This window comes from Mus musculus, chromosome X (assembly GCF_000001635.26).
Source record: "Mus musculus strain C57BL/6J chromosome X, GRCm38.p6 C57BL/6J".
In the NCBI taxonomy this organism is placed as follows: domain Eukaryota; kingdom Metazoa; phylum Chordata; class Mammalia; order Rodentia; family Muridae; genus Mus; species Mus musculus.
This window is the reverse complement of record NC_000086.7, coordinates 126798107-126811681: the sequence shown is the minus strand read 5'-3', so window position 1 is coordinate 126811681 and position 13575 is coordinate 126798107.

Genomic DNA, 13575 nt, shown 5'->3' with positions numbered 1-13575 from the left:
CTACAGAATGCATTTCCTGAAAAAAAAATCACTGTTTATACACCACAGGGTAACTATCATACAGTAAGGCATACCAGATCTCAAAAACTTACTCTCCATTTTTGTATACTAAAGTACTTTTAGTCATGTATATTCCTGAGATTTTCTGTTTACCTTGGTTATCTTTCCTAAGGCCAATGCCCGTTCTTTTCTTTAACCCTTATTTAAAGAAAATAAATTGTTGTGGATACTGCTACTTATATCACACATCAGAGTAAATAAATCTTTATCTTTCTCTCTTCTCTCTATCTATGTGTATATAATCTATAGCATGCAAATGTGTGAGTGGGTTACAAAATGAATACAGGTTAAAGTGGCTACAACAGATTAAAGATGCTTCAAAATCAATCTAGCCCAATTTTTTATAGAAATTCAGTGAACAAACCAATGAATGAGGAGCAGGTTCTGGAAAAAAACCTGCTGTCAGCTTTAAATCTGCATCTGTAGAAACCAAGAAAAATGACTGAGCACTGTTGTGGATAGCCCTAGGTCTAATCATATTTGATGTTAATTCTGTTCTCCTGTGAGTGTTTGTGAACAAGGAATGAGTCAGCACTCAGGTAATTTCCTGTAAAACTGTTTCCTGCCTTAATTTGTAAAGTAAAGGAGAGCTGGTGGTTGGGCAGATAAAAGGGAAGGTGGAGCTGAAAGTGGAGGGAGAGGAGAAAATTGGAGGAGGGAAAGGATGCAGAGGAAGGGGAAGAAGGAGTAAAGTAGAGCAGAAGCACATGGCCTGGAGAAACCATAAGTTCTAATGGGTCTCTTAGATGTGGAAGATGGTAGTAAAGCGGTAGATCTGCTCAATCTAGGCACACAGAATATATTCATATTGATTGTATTGTGTTTTCATTGCCGGGGCATACTTGGGAGGAGATTTACTGCAACAGAGCACAGTCCAAAGCAAGAAATGGACCACACACAGGTATAGATAAACAAACTGTGTACAGGTAGGCAGTTGAGTAGGCTGCATCAACACAGAGGAATAGAAGGGATGATGAATTCCCCTGTCCTTGTTGCTCCTAACAGGTTTCAAATATTGGATTAATAAATCCATGGTATTACAGTGGTACATGTGCCTCACTCCATGGAGTCAGTCTGGGTGAGAGAGTTTCACCCTTTCCTCGGTATAGTATGTGCAGTATTTTCTAAGGCCAACTTTGATTGGTATGATTTCACGATGCCCATGTACCTCCACAGTTCTAAGCTACTTCAACAGTTATATAAGTTGGCTTTCTATTCACATGAATAACTCATTAATCAGTCCCCAGTTAATGGGTGAGGCCTAAGAGATGCTGCAGGTTCTGGGTCTACCAATGGGCTTCAATCATACTTTCCCCTCAAAGCAGAGTCAAATATGTTGGGAAAATGGAGTCTCTCAGGGTACTGGCACAGACAGAAAAGACAATTTTGTACAATATTTATTAAATTACAGTAAAGCAGGGCATGATCTCACTAAAACTACTATTTCATGTATCAAAAGACCTGTAATCTACTCTGATGTATATAACTGGGGACCTGTTGTGAACAAAAGCAGAATATTTATTTTGAAATTGAGTCTACCTATTAGTCCTTGAATTCTCCAGTGAATTTGTTATCTGGCATTTAAATAATGAAATGGTAAAAATGATGCTACAGGATTACTTTGGGGAAACTTGGAAGGCCTGCCTATGATACTGGAGAAATTGTGGGCACTTCAAAGGGTCTTATTACATGAATTTATTCTCAGGAAGGATTTGCAATGACAAAGAACAGACTCAAGCAGAATTTGAGTAAAATTTATTAACATTATAAAGGAAAATCTCAGAGCCAACAAGCTATAAATTTCACAGATCTGAATTTACAGGAGGGAAATTAATGTGATACTGTCATAAAGTGCCAAGAAGAAGATCATTAGAAAGAAGCACCCTCATAGAAGCAGGGGGAGGGAAGAGTGTATAGGGGTCTTGTGGAGGGGAAACTGAGATGGGGGATAACATTTCAAAAGTAAATAAATAAAATAAAAAAATAAATATTTTATAAAAGAAAGAAAAAGCAAGGAAGCTCATAATTAAGAGTATACAAGCATACATCAGTTTTGTCCAGCATAGAAAAAAAGACAAAAGAAAATGTATAGTTATGAGTTTCCCAATATAAACTCAGAAATGTAGAGAGACCAAGCAAACCCTATACTGTCTAACTGGATGCTTTTAGCTCCCTTGTCAAAGATCAAGTGACCATAGGTATGTGGGTTCATTTCTGGGTCTTCAATTCTATTCCATTGATCTATCTGTCTGTCTCTGTACCAGTACCATGCAGTTAAAGAAAATGCCCACTGGGCTTGCATACAGGCTTATCTTATTGAGAAACTACATAAATTTGGCCTTTCTCCTCTTAGATGACTATTGCTTGAGTCAAGTTGACATAAAATGTGATAGCACACTATGTTTTACACATAGCAACCAGAGCTTTCACTTAAAATTACCTTAATAAAATTATTATCTGAATGTTGTAACAATAATAATGTTATCACTAAATTATATCTTAAATGGGCCATTAAAATATAGTTATCTAGCGTTCACAGGACCACTTGGCATCATCAGAACCCAGTATGTCCACCACAGCAAGTCCTGGATACCCAAACACACACAAAAAGCAATATTCAGATTTTAAATCATATCTTATGATGCTGATACAGGATTTTAAGAAAGGCATTAATAACCGACTTAAAGAAATATAAGAGACTACTGCTAAACAGGTAAAAGTTCTTAAAGAGAAACACAAAAATCCCTTAAAGAATTACAAGAAAACACAACCAAACAGGTGATGGAATTGAACACAACCATCAAATCTAAAAATGGAAGTAGAAACAATGAAGAAAAACCAAAGAGAGACAACTCTGGAGATAGAAACCCAAGGAAAGAAATCAGAAATCATTGATGCAAGCATCAGCAACAGAATACAAGAGATGGAAGAGAGAATCTCAGGTGCAAAAGATGTCCCTAGAGAACATGAACACAACAATCAAAGAAAACGCAAAATGCAAAAAGATCCTAACACAAAACATCCAGGAAATCCAGGAGACAATAAGAAGACCAAACCTGAGGATAATAGGTATAGATGAGAATGAAGATTTTCAACTTAAAGAGCCAGTAAATATCTTCCACAAAATTGTAGAAGAAAACTCCCCAAACTTAAAGAAAGAGATGCCCATGAACATACAAGAAACCTACAGAACTCCAAATAGACAGGACCAGAAAAGAAATTCCCCCTGACATGTAATATTCAGAACAACAAATGCAATAAATAAGGATGGAATATTAAAAGCAGTAAGGGAAAAAGGTCAAGTAACAAAAAAAGGCAGACCTATCAGAATTACACCAGACTTCTCTCCAGGCACTATGAAAGCCAGAGGATCCTGGACATACCCTAAAAGAACACAAATGCCAGCCCAGGCTACTATAGAAAGCAAAACTCTCAATTACCATAGATGGAGAAACCAAATTAATGCACAACAAAATAAAATTCATACAATATCTCTCCATGAATCCAACACTTCAAAGGATAAGAAACAGAAAACTCAAACACAAAGAGGGAAATTACGCCCTAGAAAAAGCAGGAAAGTAATCCTTCAACAAACCTAAAAGAAGACAGCCACAAGAATAGAATCCCAACTCTAAAAACAAAAATAACAGAAAGCAATAATTACTTTTCATTAATATCTCTTAATATCAATGGACTAAATTCCCAAATAAAAAGACATAGACTAAAGGACTGGTTACATAAAAAGGACCCAACTTTTTGCTGCTTACAGGAAACCCACCTCAGGGAAAAAGACCAACACTAACTCAGAGTAAAAGACTGGAAAACAAATTTCCAAGCAAATGGTCCAAAGAAATAAGCTGTAGTTGCCATTCTATTATTGAATAAAATTGACTTACAACCCAAAGTTATCAAAAAAGACAAGGATGGGCACTTCATACTCATCAAAGTTAAAATCTACCAAGATTAATGCTCAATTTTTAATATATATGCTCCAAATGCAAGGGCATCCACATTCATTAAAAAGCTATACTAAAACTCAGAGCACACATTGCAACTCACACAACAATAGTGGGAGACTTTAACACCCCACTCTCATCAATGGACTGATCCTGGAAACAGAAACTAAACAGAGCCTCACTGAAACTAACAGAAGTTATGAAACAAATGTGTTTAACATATATCTATAGAACATTTTATCCTAAAACAAAAGGCTATAACTTCTAGGCATATCATACCACCTTCTCCAAAATTTACCATATAATTGGTCACAAAAGAGGCTTCAACAGATACAAAAATATTGAAATTATCTCATGCATCCTACCAGATGACCAAGGACTAAGGCTGATCTTCAATAACAACATAAATAATAGAAAGCCAACATTCACGTGGAAGATGAACAATGCTCTACTCAATGATGCCTTGGTGAAGGAAGAAGTAAAGAAATAAATTAAAGACATTTTAAAGTTTAATGAAAATGAAGCCACAACATACCCAAACTTATGGGACACAATGAAAACACTCTTAAGAGAAAAACTCATAGCTCTGAGTGCCTCCAAAAATAAACTAGAGAGAACATACACTAGTAGATTGACAGCACACATAAAAGCTCTAGAACAAACAGAAGCAAATTCATCCAAGAGGTGTAGACAGCAGGAAATAATCAAACTCAGGGCTGAAATCAACCAAGTGGAAGCAAAAAGAACTATTCAAAGAATCAACCAAACAGGAGCTGGTTCTTTGAGAAAATCAACAAGATAGAAAAACCTTTTTCCAGACTAACTAGAGGGCACAGGGACAATATCCTAATTAACAAAATCAGAAATGAAAAGGGAGACATAAAAACAGAACATGAGGAAATCCAAAACATCATCAGATTTTTCTACAAAAGGCTATACTCAACTAAATTGGAAAACCTGGAAAATGGACAACTTCCTAGACAGATACTAAGTATCAGGTTCAGATTAATGATCTAAACAGTCCCATATACCCTAAAGAAATAGAAGCAGTCATTAATAGTCTCCCAACTAAAAAAAAAAAAAAAAAAAAAAAAAGTCCCAGGACCTTAGTGAAGAGTTCAATCATACCTTAAAGAAGACCTAATTCCAATTCTCTTCAAACTAGTCCACAAAATAGAAACAGAAGGTACTCTAGCTAAATCCTTCTATGGAACAACAATTTCTCTGATACCTAAACCACATATAGACCCAACAAAGAAAGAGAACTTCAGACCAATTTCCATTATAGATATTGATGCAAAAATACTCAATGAAATTCTTGCAAACTGATTACAAGAACACATCAAAAAGATCATCCATCATGACCAAATAGGCTTCATTCCAGTGATACAGGGGTGACTTAATATACAGAAATCCATCAATGAAATCCACTATATAAACAAACTCAAAGAAAAAAACCACATGATAATCTCCTTAGATGCTGAGAAAGCATTTGAAAAAATCCAACACCCATTCATGATAAAAGTCTTGGAAAGATCAGGAATTCAAGGCCCATACCTAATCACAATCAAAGCAATATACAGCAAACCAGTAGCCAAGATCAAACTAAATGGAGAGAAGCTGGAGACAATCCAACTAAAATCAGGGACTAGAAAAGGCTACCCACTTTTTCCCTACCTATTCAATATAGTACTTGAAGTCCTAGCCAGAGCAATTATACAGCAAAAGGAGGTCAAGGGGATACAAATTGAAAGGAAGAAATTAAAATATCACTATTTGAAGATGATGTGATAGTATATATAAGTGACCCTAAAAATCCCAACAGAGAACTCCTAATCGTGATAAATAGCTTCAGTCCAGTAGCTGGATATAAATTTATCTCAAACAAATCAGTGGCCTTTCTCTACAGAAGGGAAAAACAGGATGAGAGAGGAATTAGGGAAACAACACCTGTCACAATAGTCGCAAATAATATAAAATACCTTGGTGTGACTCTAACTAAGGAAGTGAAAGATCTGTATGATAAGAACTTCTAGTCTCTGAAGAAAGAAATCAAAGAAGATATCAGAAGATGGAAAGATCTCCCATGCTCATGGTTTTGTAGGATCAATATAGTAAAAAGGGCTATCTTGCCAAAGCAATCTACAGTTTCCATGCAATCCCCATCAAAAGTCCAACTCAATTTTTCACCAAGTTAGAAAGGAATATTTGCAAATTCATCTGGAATAACAAAAAACCTAGGATAGCAAAAACTATTCTCAATGATTAAAGAACCTCTGGTGGAATCACCATGCCTGACCTCAAGCTGCATTACAGAGCAATTGTGATTAAAAACTGCATGGTACTTGTACAGTGACAGACAGGTAGACCAATGTAATGGAATTGACGACCCAGATATGAAACCACACATCTATGGTCACTTGATCTTTGACAAGGGAGCAAAAACCATCCAGTGGAAAAAAGACATCATCTTCAACAAATGGTGCTGGCAGAACTGGCCGTTATCATGTAGAAGAATGCAAATTGATCCATTCCTATCTCCTTGTACAAAACTCAAGTCTAAGTGGATCCAGGAATTCCACCTAAAACCAGAGAAACAAAAACTTATAGAGGAGAAAGTGGGGAAAAACCTGGAAGATATGGGTACAGGGGAAAGATTCCTGAACAGAACAGCAATGGCTTGTGCTCAAAGATCAAGAATTGATAAATGGGACTTCATAAAATTTGTCTGTAAGGTAAAACACACTGACAATAAGACAAAAAGGCCATCAAAAATTAGGAAAGGATCTTTACCAATCCTAAATCAGATAGGGGCTAATAGCCAACATATATAAAGAACTCAAGAAGGTGGACTCCAGAAAATCAAATAAGCCTATTAAAAAAATGGGGCACAGAGCTATACAAAGAATTCTCACCTGAGGAATACCAAATGGCAGAGAAGCACCTGAAAAAATGTTCAACATCCTTAATCATCAGGGAAATGCAAACCAAAACAATCCTGAGATTCCACCTCACACCAGTCAGAATGGCTAAGATCAAATATTCAGGTGACAGCAGATGCAGGCAAGGATATGGAGAAAGAGGAACACTCCTCCATTGTTGGTGGGATTGCAAGCTGGTACAACCACTCTGGAAATCAGTCTGGTGTTTTCTCATAAAATTGGACATGGTACTACCGGAAGATCTAGCACTTCCTCTCAGGGGCATATACCCAGAAAATGTTCCAAGTTGTAATAAGGACACGTGCTCCACTATGTTCATAGCAGCCTTGTTTGTAATATCCAGAACCTGGAAATATCCCAGATATCCCTCAACAGAGGAATGGATACAGAAAATGTGGTACATTTATACAGTGGTGTTCTACACTCCAATTAAAAACAATAAATTCATGAAATTCTTAGGCAAATTGATGCATCTGGAGGACATTATCCCGAGTGAGGCAACCCAATCACAAAAGAATACACATGATATACACTCACTGATAAGCAGATATTAGCTCAGAAACTTAAAATATCTAAGATACAATTTGCAAAACACATGAAACTCAAGAAGTATGAAGACAAAAGTGTGGATATTTCGCACCTTCTTCGAATGCAGAACAAAATACACATGGAAGGAGTTACAGAGACAAAGTTCATAGCTGAGATGGAAGAAAGGACCATTCAGAGACTGCCCCACCCAGGGATCCATCCCATATACAACCACCAAACTTAGACACTATTGCATATGTCAGAAATATTTTGCTGACAGGACCCTGATATAGCTCTCTCTTGTGAGGCTATGCCAGTGCCTGGCAAAACAGAAGTGGATGCTCACTGTCATCTATAGGTTAGAACACAGGACCTCTAATGAAGGAGCTAGATTAAGTACCCAAGGAGCTAAATAGGTCTGCCACCCAATAGGAGGTACAACAATATGATCTAACCAGTACCACCTGGAGCTGTGTCTCTAGTTGCCTATGTAGCAGAGGATGGCCCAGTTGGCCAACAATGGGAGGAGAGACCCTTTGTCTTGAGATCATATGCCCTAGTACATGGCAATGCCAGGGCCAGGAAGCAGAAGTGTGTGGGTTGGGAAGCATGGCAGAGGGAGGTTATAGGTAGCTTTGGAGATATTATTTGAAATGTAATTGAAGAACATATTTAATAAAAATATTAAAATAAAATATAGGTATAACTAATTTAACAATAATGAAAAGGTTGTAAATGTTTTAAAGTTTAATTCAATGCCATAAATTAAAATTAATGATTATCTTAAACATTATTACCTTAAATTCTGGTTTAGTCTAATATTCTTTTAGTGAGTGAATATTTAAAAACCATGATTAAGTATGTTTTCTCATTGGACAAAGCCTTTGCCTTTTAAGTAGTCATTTCCTTAACTGTGCACATTTAAAGAAACTCTGTTTAAAGAGTGACGCCTACCTAGACTATTCTTCCTAAATTATGTAATAACTGTAAACCACAATCTAATAGAGAAATGTTTAAATATATCAATAAAATTTGGCCTATATGATAAACAAATAGCATATATTATGCTGGGTTTGAATGAATTCCCCTATATGCTTATATGTTTAAATATTTGGTACCCATTTAGTAGAACTCTTTGCAAAGAATTAGAAAGTATAGCCTTTTTGGATTAGGTACGCCCTTAATAGAGGATATGTGTCTCTGGGTCTCACACCAAGCCCAGTTTCTCTCTCTCTCTCTCTCTCTCTCTCTCTCTCTCTCTCTCTCTCTCTCTCTCTCTCTCTCTCTCTGTGTGTGTGTGTGTGTGTGTATGTGTGCATGTGTGTGTCTACCTGATTCTTGCAGATCAGATTGCTCAGGTTTATATTTCATAGTCTACATTTAAGAGATTCTATGCTGATCTTTGTATAAACAGAAATTCTGGAAAAGAAACTGTATCGAGTTGTAAATGAAAACTCCTACAAAGAAGATACATTTGCAGAGAATGGTTGGCTAATTAGACATCAGTATTGTGGATAGATTGGAAGGTTTCACTCCAAAAGGCCAGGTCAAGACCTCTGGGGTTGCCATTTTTGTCCACTTCTTTGTAAGAACAAACACATTGTAACTAACAGAAAAAAAAATCTTTTGGCATCTACTACTTAAACACCAACCCACATGCTAAGAATGTCAAGAGATAGCATCATGACTTTCTAAAAAAAAATCTTCCTCCATTTCACTCTATCCACCTTTATGGTGTGCTCTTCAATGTATTTTAATCTTGCCTTGAGTTTTAATTTTCTTTGTTCCATAAAACTATAAAACTTCATAAAACTTCTTTCATTTTGGAACACAGAAATAGATGCAATCAAAATCTTTGTTCCCAAGCCATGAACACATAAAATGGCTATAGAATAAAATATCTCTTATTTTCTTTAAGATAACAACACTGATTTCACAGCAACAATTGCTTCTTCTTATACCTTTATTAGTATTTGTCAGAAATCCATGTGGTTTTGTTTTACATATTTGACAAAATTGATAAGGAAAATTACTATTGCCTATTTCTGCATCTTCTGCTATAGAAAGATGTAAAGTGAAAGTAATTCAAAAGTAAACCATTTTGATGTAATTGAAATCCACCGAAATCATTGTTTCTTTATAAGGACGTTTTTGCCTAAGAACAAAACAAGGCAAAACAATTCCAAATACCCTCATACTTACAAAGGCTTTTTTTTTCCTATCTGAATGTAAATCATGTATCATATGTATGATATGAATGTATCATAGTATCTAGAAGAATTTGCAACAAAATTTAAAAGCAAATTATGGTCCTTTTCAAAATAATAGCCCCAAGTAGCTTCTGTGTTTATCAATAGATTTTTAATCTAAAAGTATGAATCAAAGAAAACTCCAATTTCTTTACTAATTCATTTCTATCTGATATAGGTCAAACAATTTTAAGTTAAATCTTTACAAATACTTTTGATTTTAGGCTTAATCCTTTTACAAGAACTTTGTTTTAGAGTATGAAAAGTCTAATGGTGATCATCAAAATAATTTGTCTGATTTATATTCAGATTTCTGTAATGAACTCCAGTGACAAATGCAATACAAGGGGAATTTTAAGTTTGGCTTACAATGATAGAAGAATATATTTAAACAATTTTAGAAATAGTGTGGCAAAAAAATGGCACCAGTCAGGGAAGGATGGCAGGGACAAAAGACTGAATGGTTAGTTACACAGCATCTATACTCATGGAGCAAGAAGTCAAAGAGAACTGGAGTTAGGGTAGAAAGCCCCAAGGCCCATTCCTAGTGACAAATTTTCTTCAGTGAGTCTCCATTTCTTAAAGATTTCACAAAATATTCACATAACATCATATGCTGTGAAAATTATTGAAAACTAAGGACCTATTAGTGACAGTTTATATTGAAACCATAAAATACGAAATCAAGTTATATCTTTATAAACATTTATTGCATTAAAGTTTAATAGAAACACTAATAAAATTATTATATAAATAATATATTTCTTCTATAAAAATAAATGGATCCTGTTTACAAGTAAGATGGTGGTTTCCGTGGTCTCAATCTGATTCTTAAGATCCAGTAATAATGAAGATATTGATGAAGAATTAGAATTCTCAACACAGCATTTTTTTTCTTATTGATGAGCATGAGTTCTTTATGAAGATAACAGCTGTTGGGACCCAACATTTTACTGCATACAGGAAATGCACTTCAGTGACAAGGAAAGACAATACCTCAGAGGAAAAGTCTGGAAAACAATTTTCCAAGCAAATGGTCCCAAGAAACAAGCTGGAGTAGCCATTTTAATAACGAATAATGCAACTTTCAACCAAAGTTATTAAAAAAGATAAGGAATGACACTTCATACTCAACAAAGGAAAAAAATCTACCAATAGGAACTCTCAATTCTGAACATCTATTTTCCAAATGCAAGGGCAGCTAAATTCATAAAAGAAACTTTACTAAAGCTCAAAGCACATATTGCATCTCATACAATATTAGTAGGAGACTCCAACACCCCACACTTGTCAATGGATATATCAGGGAAACCCAAACTAAACAGAGATACAGTGAAAGTAAAAGAAGTCATGGACCAAATGGATTTAACAGATACCTATAGGACATTTCATCCTAAAACAAACAAACAGAGAAACAAAAAATACATCTTCTTCTCAGTACCTCATGTTACCTTCTCCAAAATATACCATGTAATTGGTCAGAAAACAGGACTCAACAGATACAAGAAGATTTACATAATCTCATGCACCCTGTCAGATCACTATGGACTAGGGCTGGTCTTAAATTCCAACAAAAACAATGGAAAACACACATAGACATGGAAGATGAACAATGCCCTACTCAATAACTTGGTCAAGGAAGAAATAAATAAAGAAATTAAAGACAACCTTGATTTTAATGAAATGTTGACACATCATACCCAAACTTATGGGACACGATGAAAGCAGTGCAAAAAAAAAAAAAAAAAAAAAAAAAAAAAAAAAAAAAAAAAAACCTCATAGAAATAATAATAGAAAGACAACATCTACGTGGTAGCTAAATAATACTCTACTCAATGATAACTTGGTCAAGTAAGATATATAGAAAGAGATTAAAGACTTTTTAGTGTTTAATGAAAATGAAGCTACAACATACCCAAACTTATGGGAAACAATGAAAGCAGCCCTAAGAAGAAAAGTTTTAGCTCTGAGTGCTTCCAAAAAGAAACTGAATAGGGCATACACTAGCAGCTTGACAGCACATCTGAAAGCTATAGGACAAAAAGAAGCAAATACATTGAAGAAGATTAGATAGCAGTAAATAACCAAACTTAGAGTTGAATTTAACCAAGTGGAAACAAAAAGAACTATATAAAGAATCAGCTAAACCAGGATCTGGTTTTTGAGAAAATCAAACAAGATCGAAAAATCCTTAGCCAGAATAACCAGAGGGCACAGAGACAATATCCAAATTAACAAAATCAGAAATGAAAAGGGAGGTATAACAACAGAAACCAAGAAAATTTAAAAAATCATCAGATTCTACTACAAAAGCCTATAGTCAACAAAACTGGAAAATCTGGATGAAATGGATAATTTTCTAGACAGAATAGAGGTAGCAAAGTTTAATTTGGATCAGAAAAACTACCTAAACAGTGCTATACACCCTAAAGAAACAGAAGCAGTCATTAATAATCCCCCAAACAAAAGAGAGCCCAGGATCAGAAGGGTTTAGTGCAGAGTTCTACCAGACCTTTTAATACCAATACTCTTCAAACTATTCCATGAAATAAAAACAGAAAGAACACTACCCAACTCATTCTATGAAGCCACAGTTATCTTCTACCTAAATGACACAAATCCCATACAAAGAAAGACTACTTCAGACCAATTTCCTTTATGAATATGGATTTAAAAATTCTCAGTAAAATTCAAGTAAACCAAATCCAAAACATAAAAAAAAAATGATCATCCATATTGTTCAAGTAGGCTTCATCTCAGGGATGCAGGGATGGTTCAATATATGGAAATCCAACAATGTAATGCACTATATAAAAACTCAAAGTAAAAAACAAAACAAAACAAAAACAAAACAAACAAACAAACAAACAAAAAACCCATATGATTCTTTCATTAAATGCTGAGAAACCATCTGTCAAAATCCACCACCTCATCATGATAAAAGTCTTGGAAAGTTCAGGAATTCAAGTCCCATACCTAAACATGGTAAAAGCAATATATAGCAAAACAGTAGTCAACATCAACCTAAATGGAAAGAAACTTGAAGCAATCACAAATCAGGGACTAAACGAGGCTCCCCAATCTCTCCCTCCCTACCTATTAAATATAGTAATCTGAGTCCTAGCCAGAGCAATTAGATTAAAAACAAAACAAAACAAACAAACGAACAAACAATAAAACCTATGTCAAAGAGATACAAATTGGAAAGGAAGAAATAAAAATATCACTATTTGCAGATGATACAATCCTGTACTTAAGGAACCCCAAAAATTCCACCAGAGGGCACATTAGATGCTGTGAAAGCATTTGACAAATTCCAACACCCATTCATGATAAAAGTCTTGGAAAGACCAGGAATTCAAGGCCCATACCTAAACATAGAAAAAGCAATGTACAGCAAACTAGTAGCCAACATCAAACTAAATGGAGAGAAACTCGAAGCAATCCCACTGAAATCAGGGACTAGAAAAGGCTGCCCACTTTCTCCCTACCTATTCAATATAGTACTTGAAGTCCTAGCCAGAGCAATTTGACAACAAAAGGAGATCAAAGGTATACAAATTAGAATGGAAAAAAAATCAAAATATCACTATTTGCAGATGATATGATAGTATATATAAGTGACCCTAAAAATTCCACCAGAGAATTCCTATACTGATAATCAGCTTCAGTGCAGTAGCTGGATATAAAATTAACACAAATCAGTGGCCTTTCTCTACACAAAGGATAAATGGGCTGAGAGAGAAATTAGGGAAACAACACCCTTCACAGTAGTCACAAAAATATAAAATATCTAGGTGTGACTCTAACTAAGGAAGTGAAAGATCTGTATGATAAGAA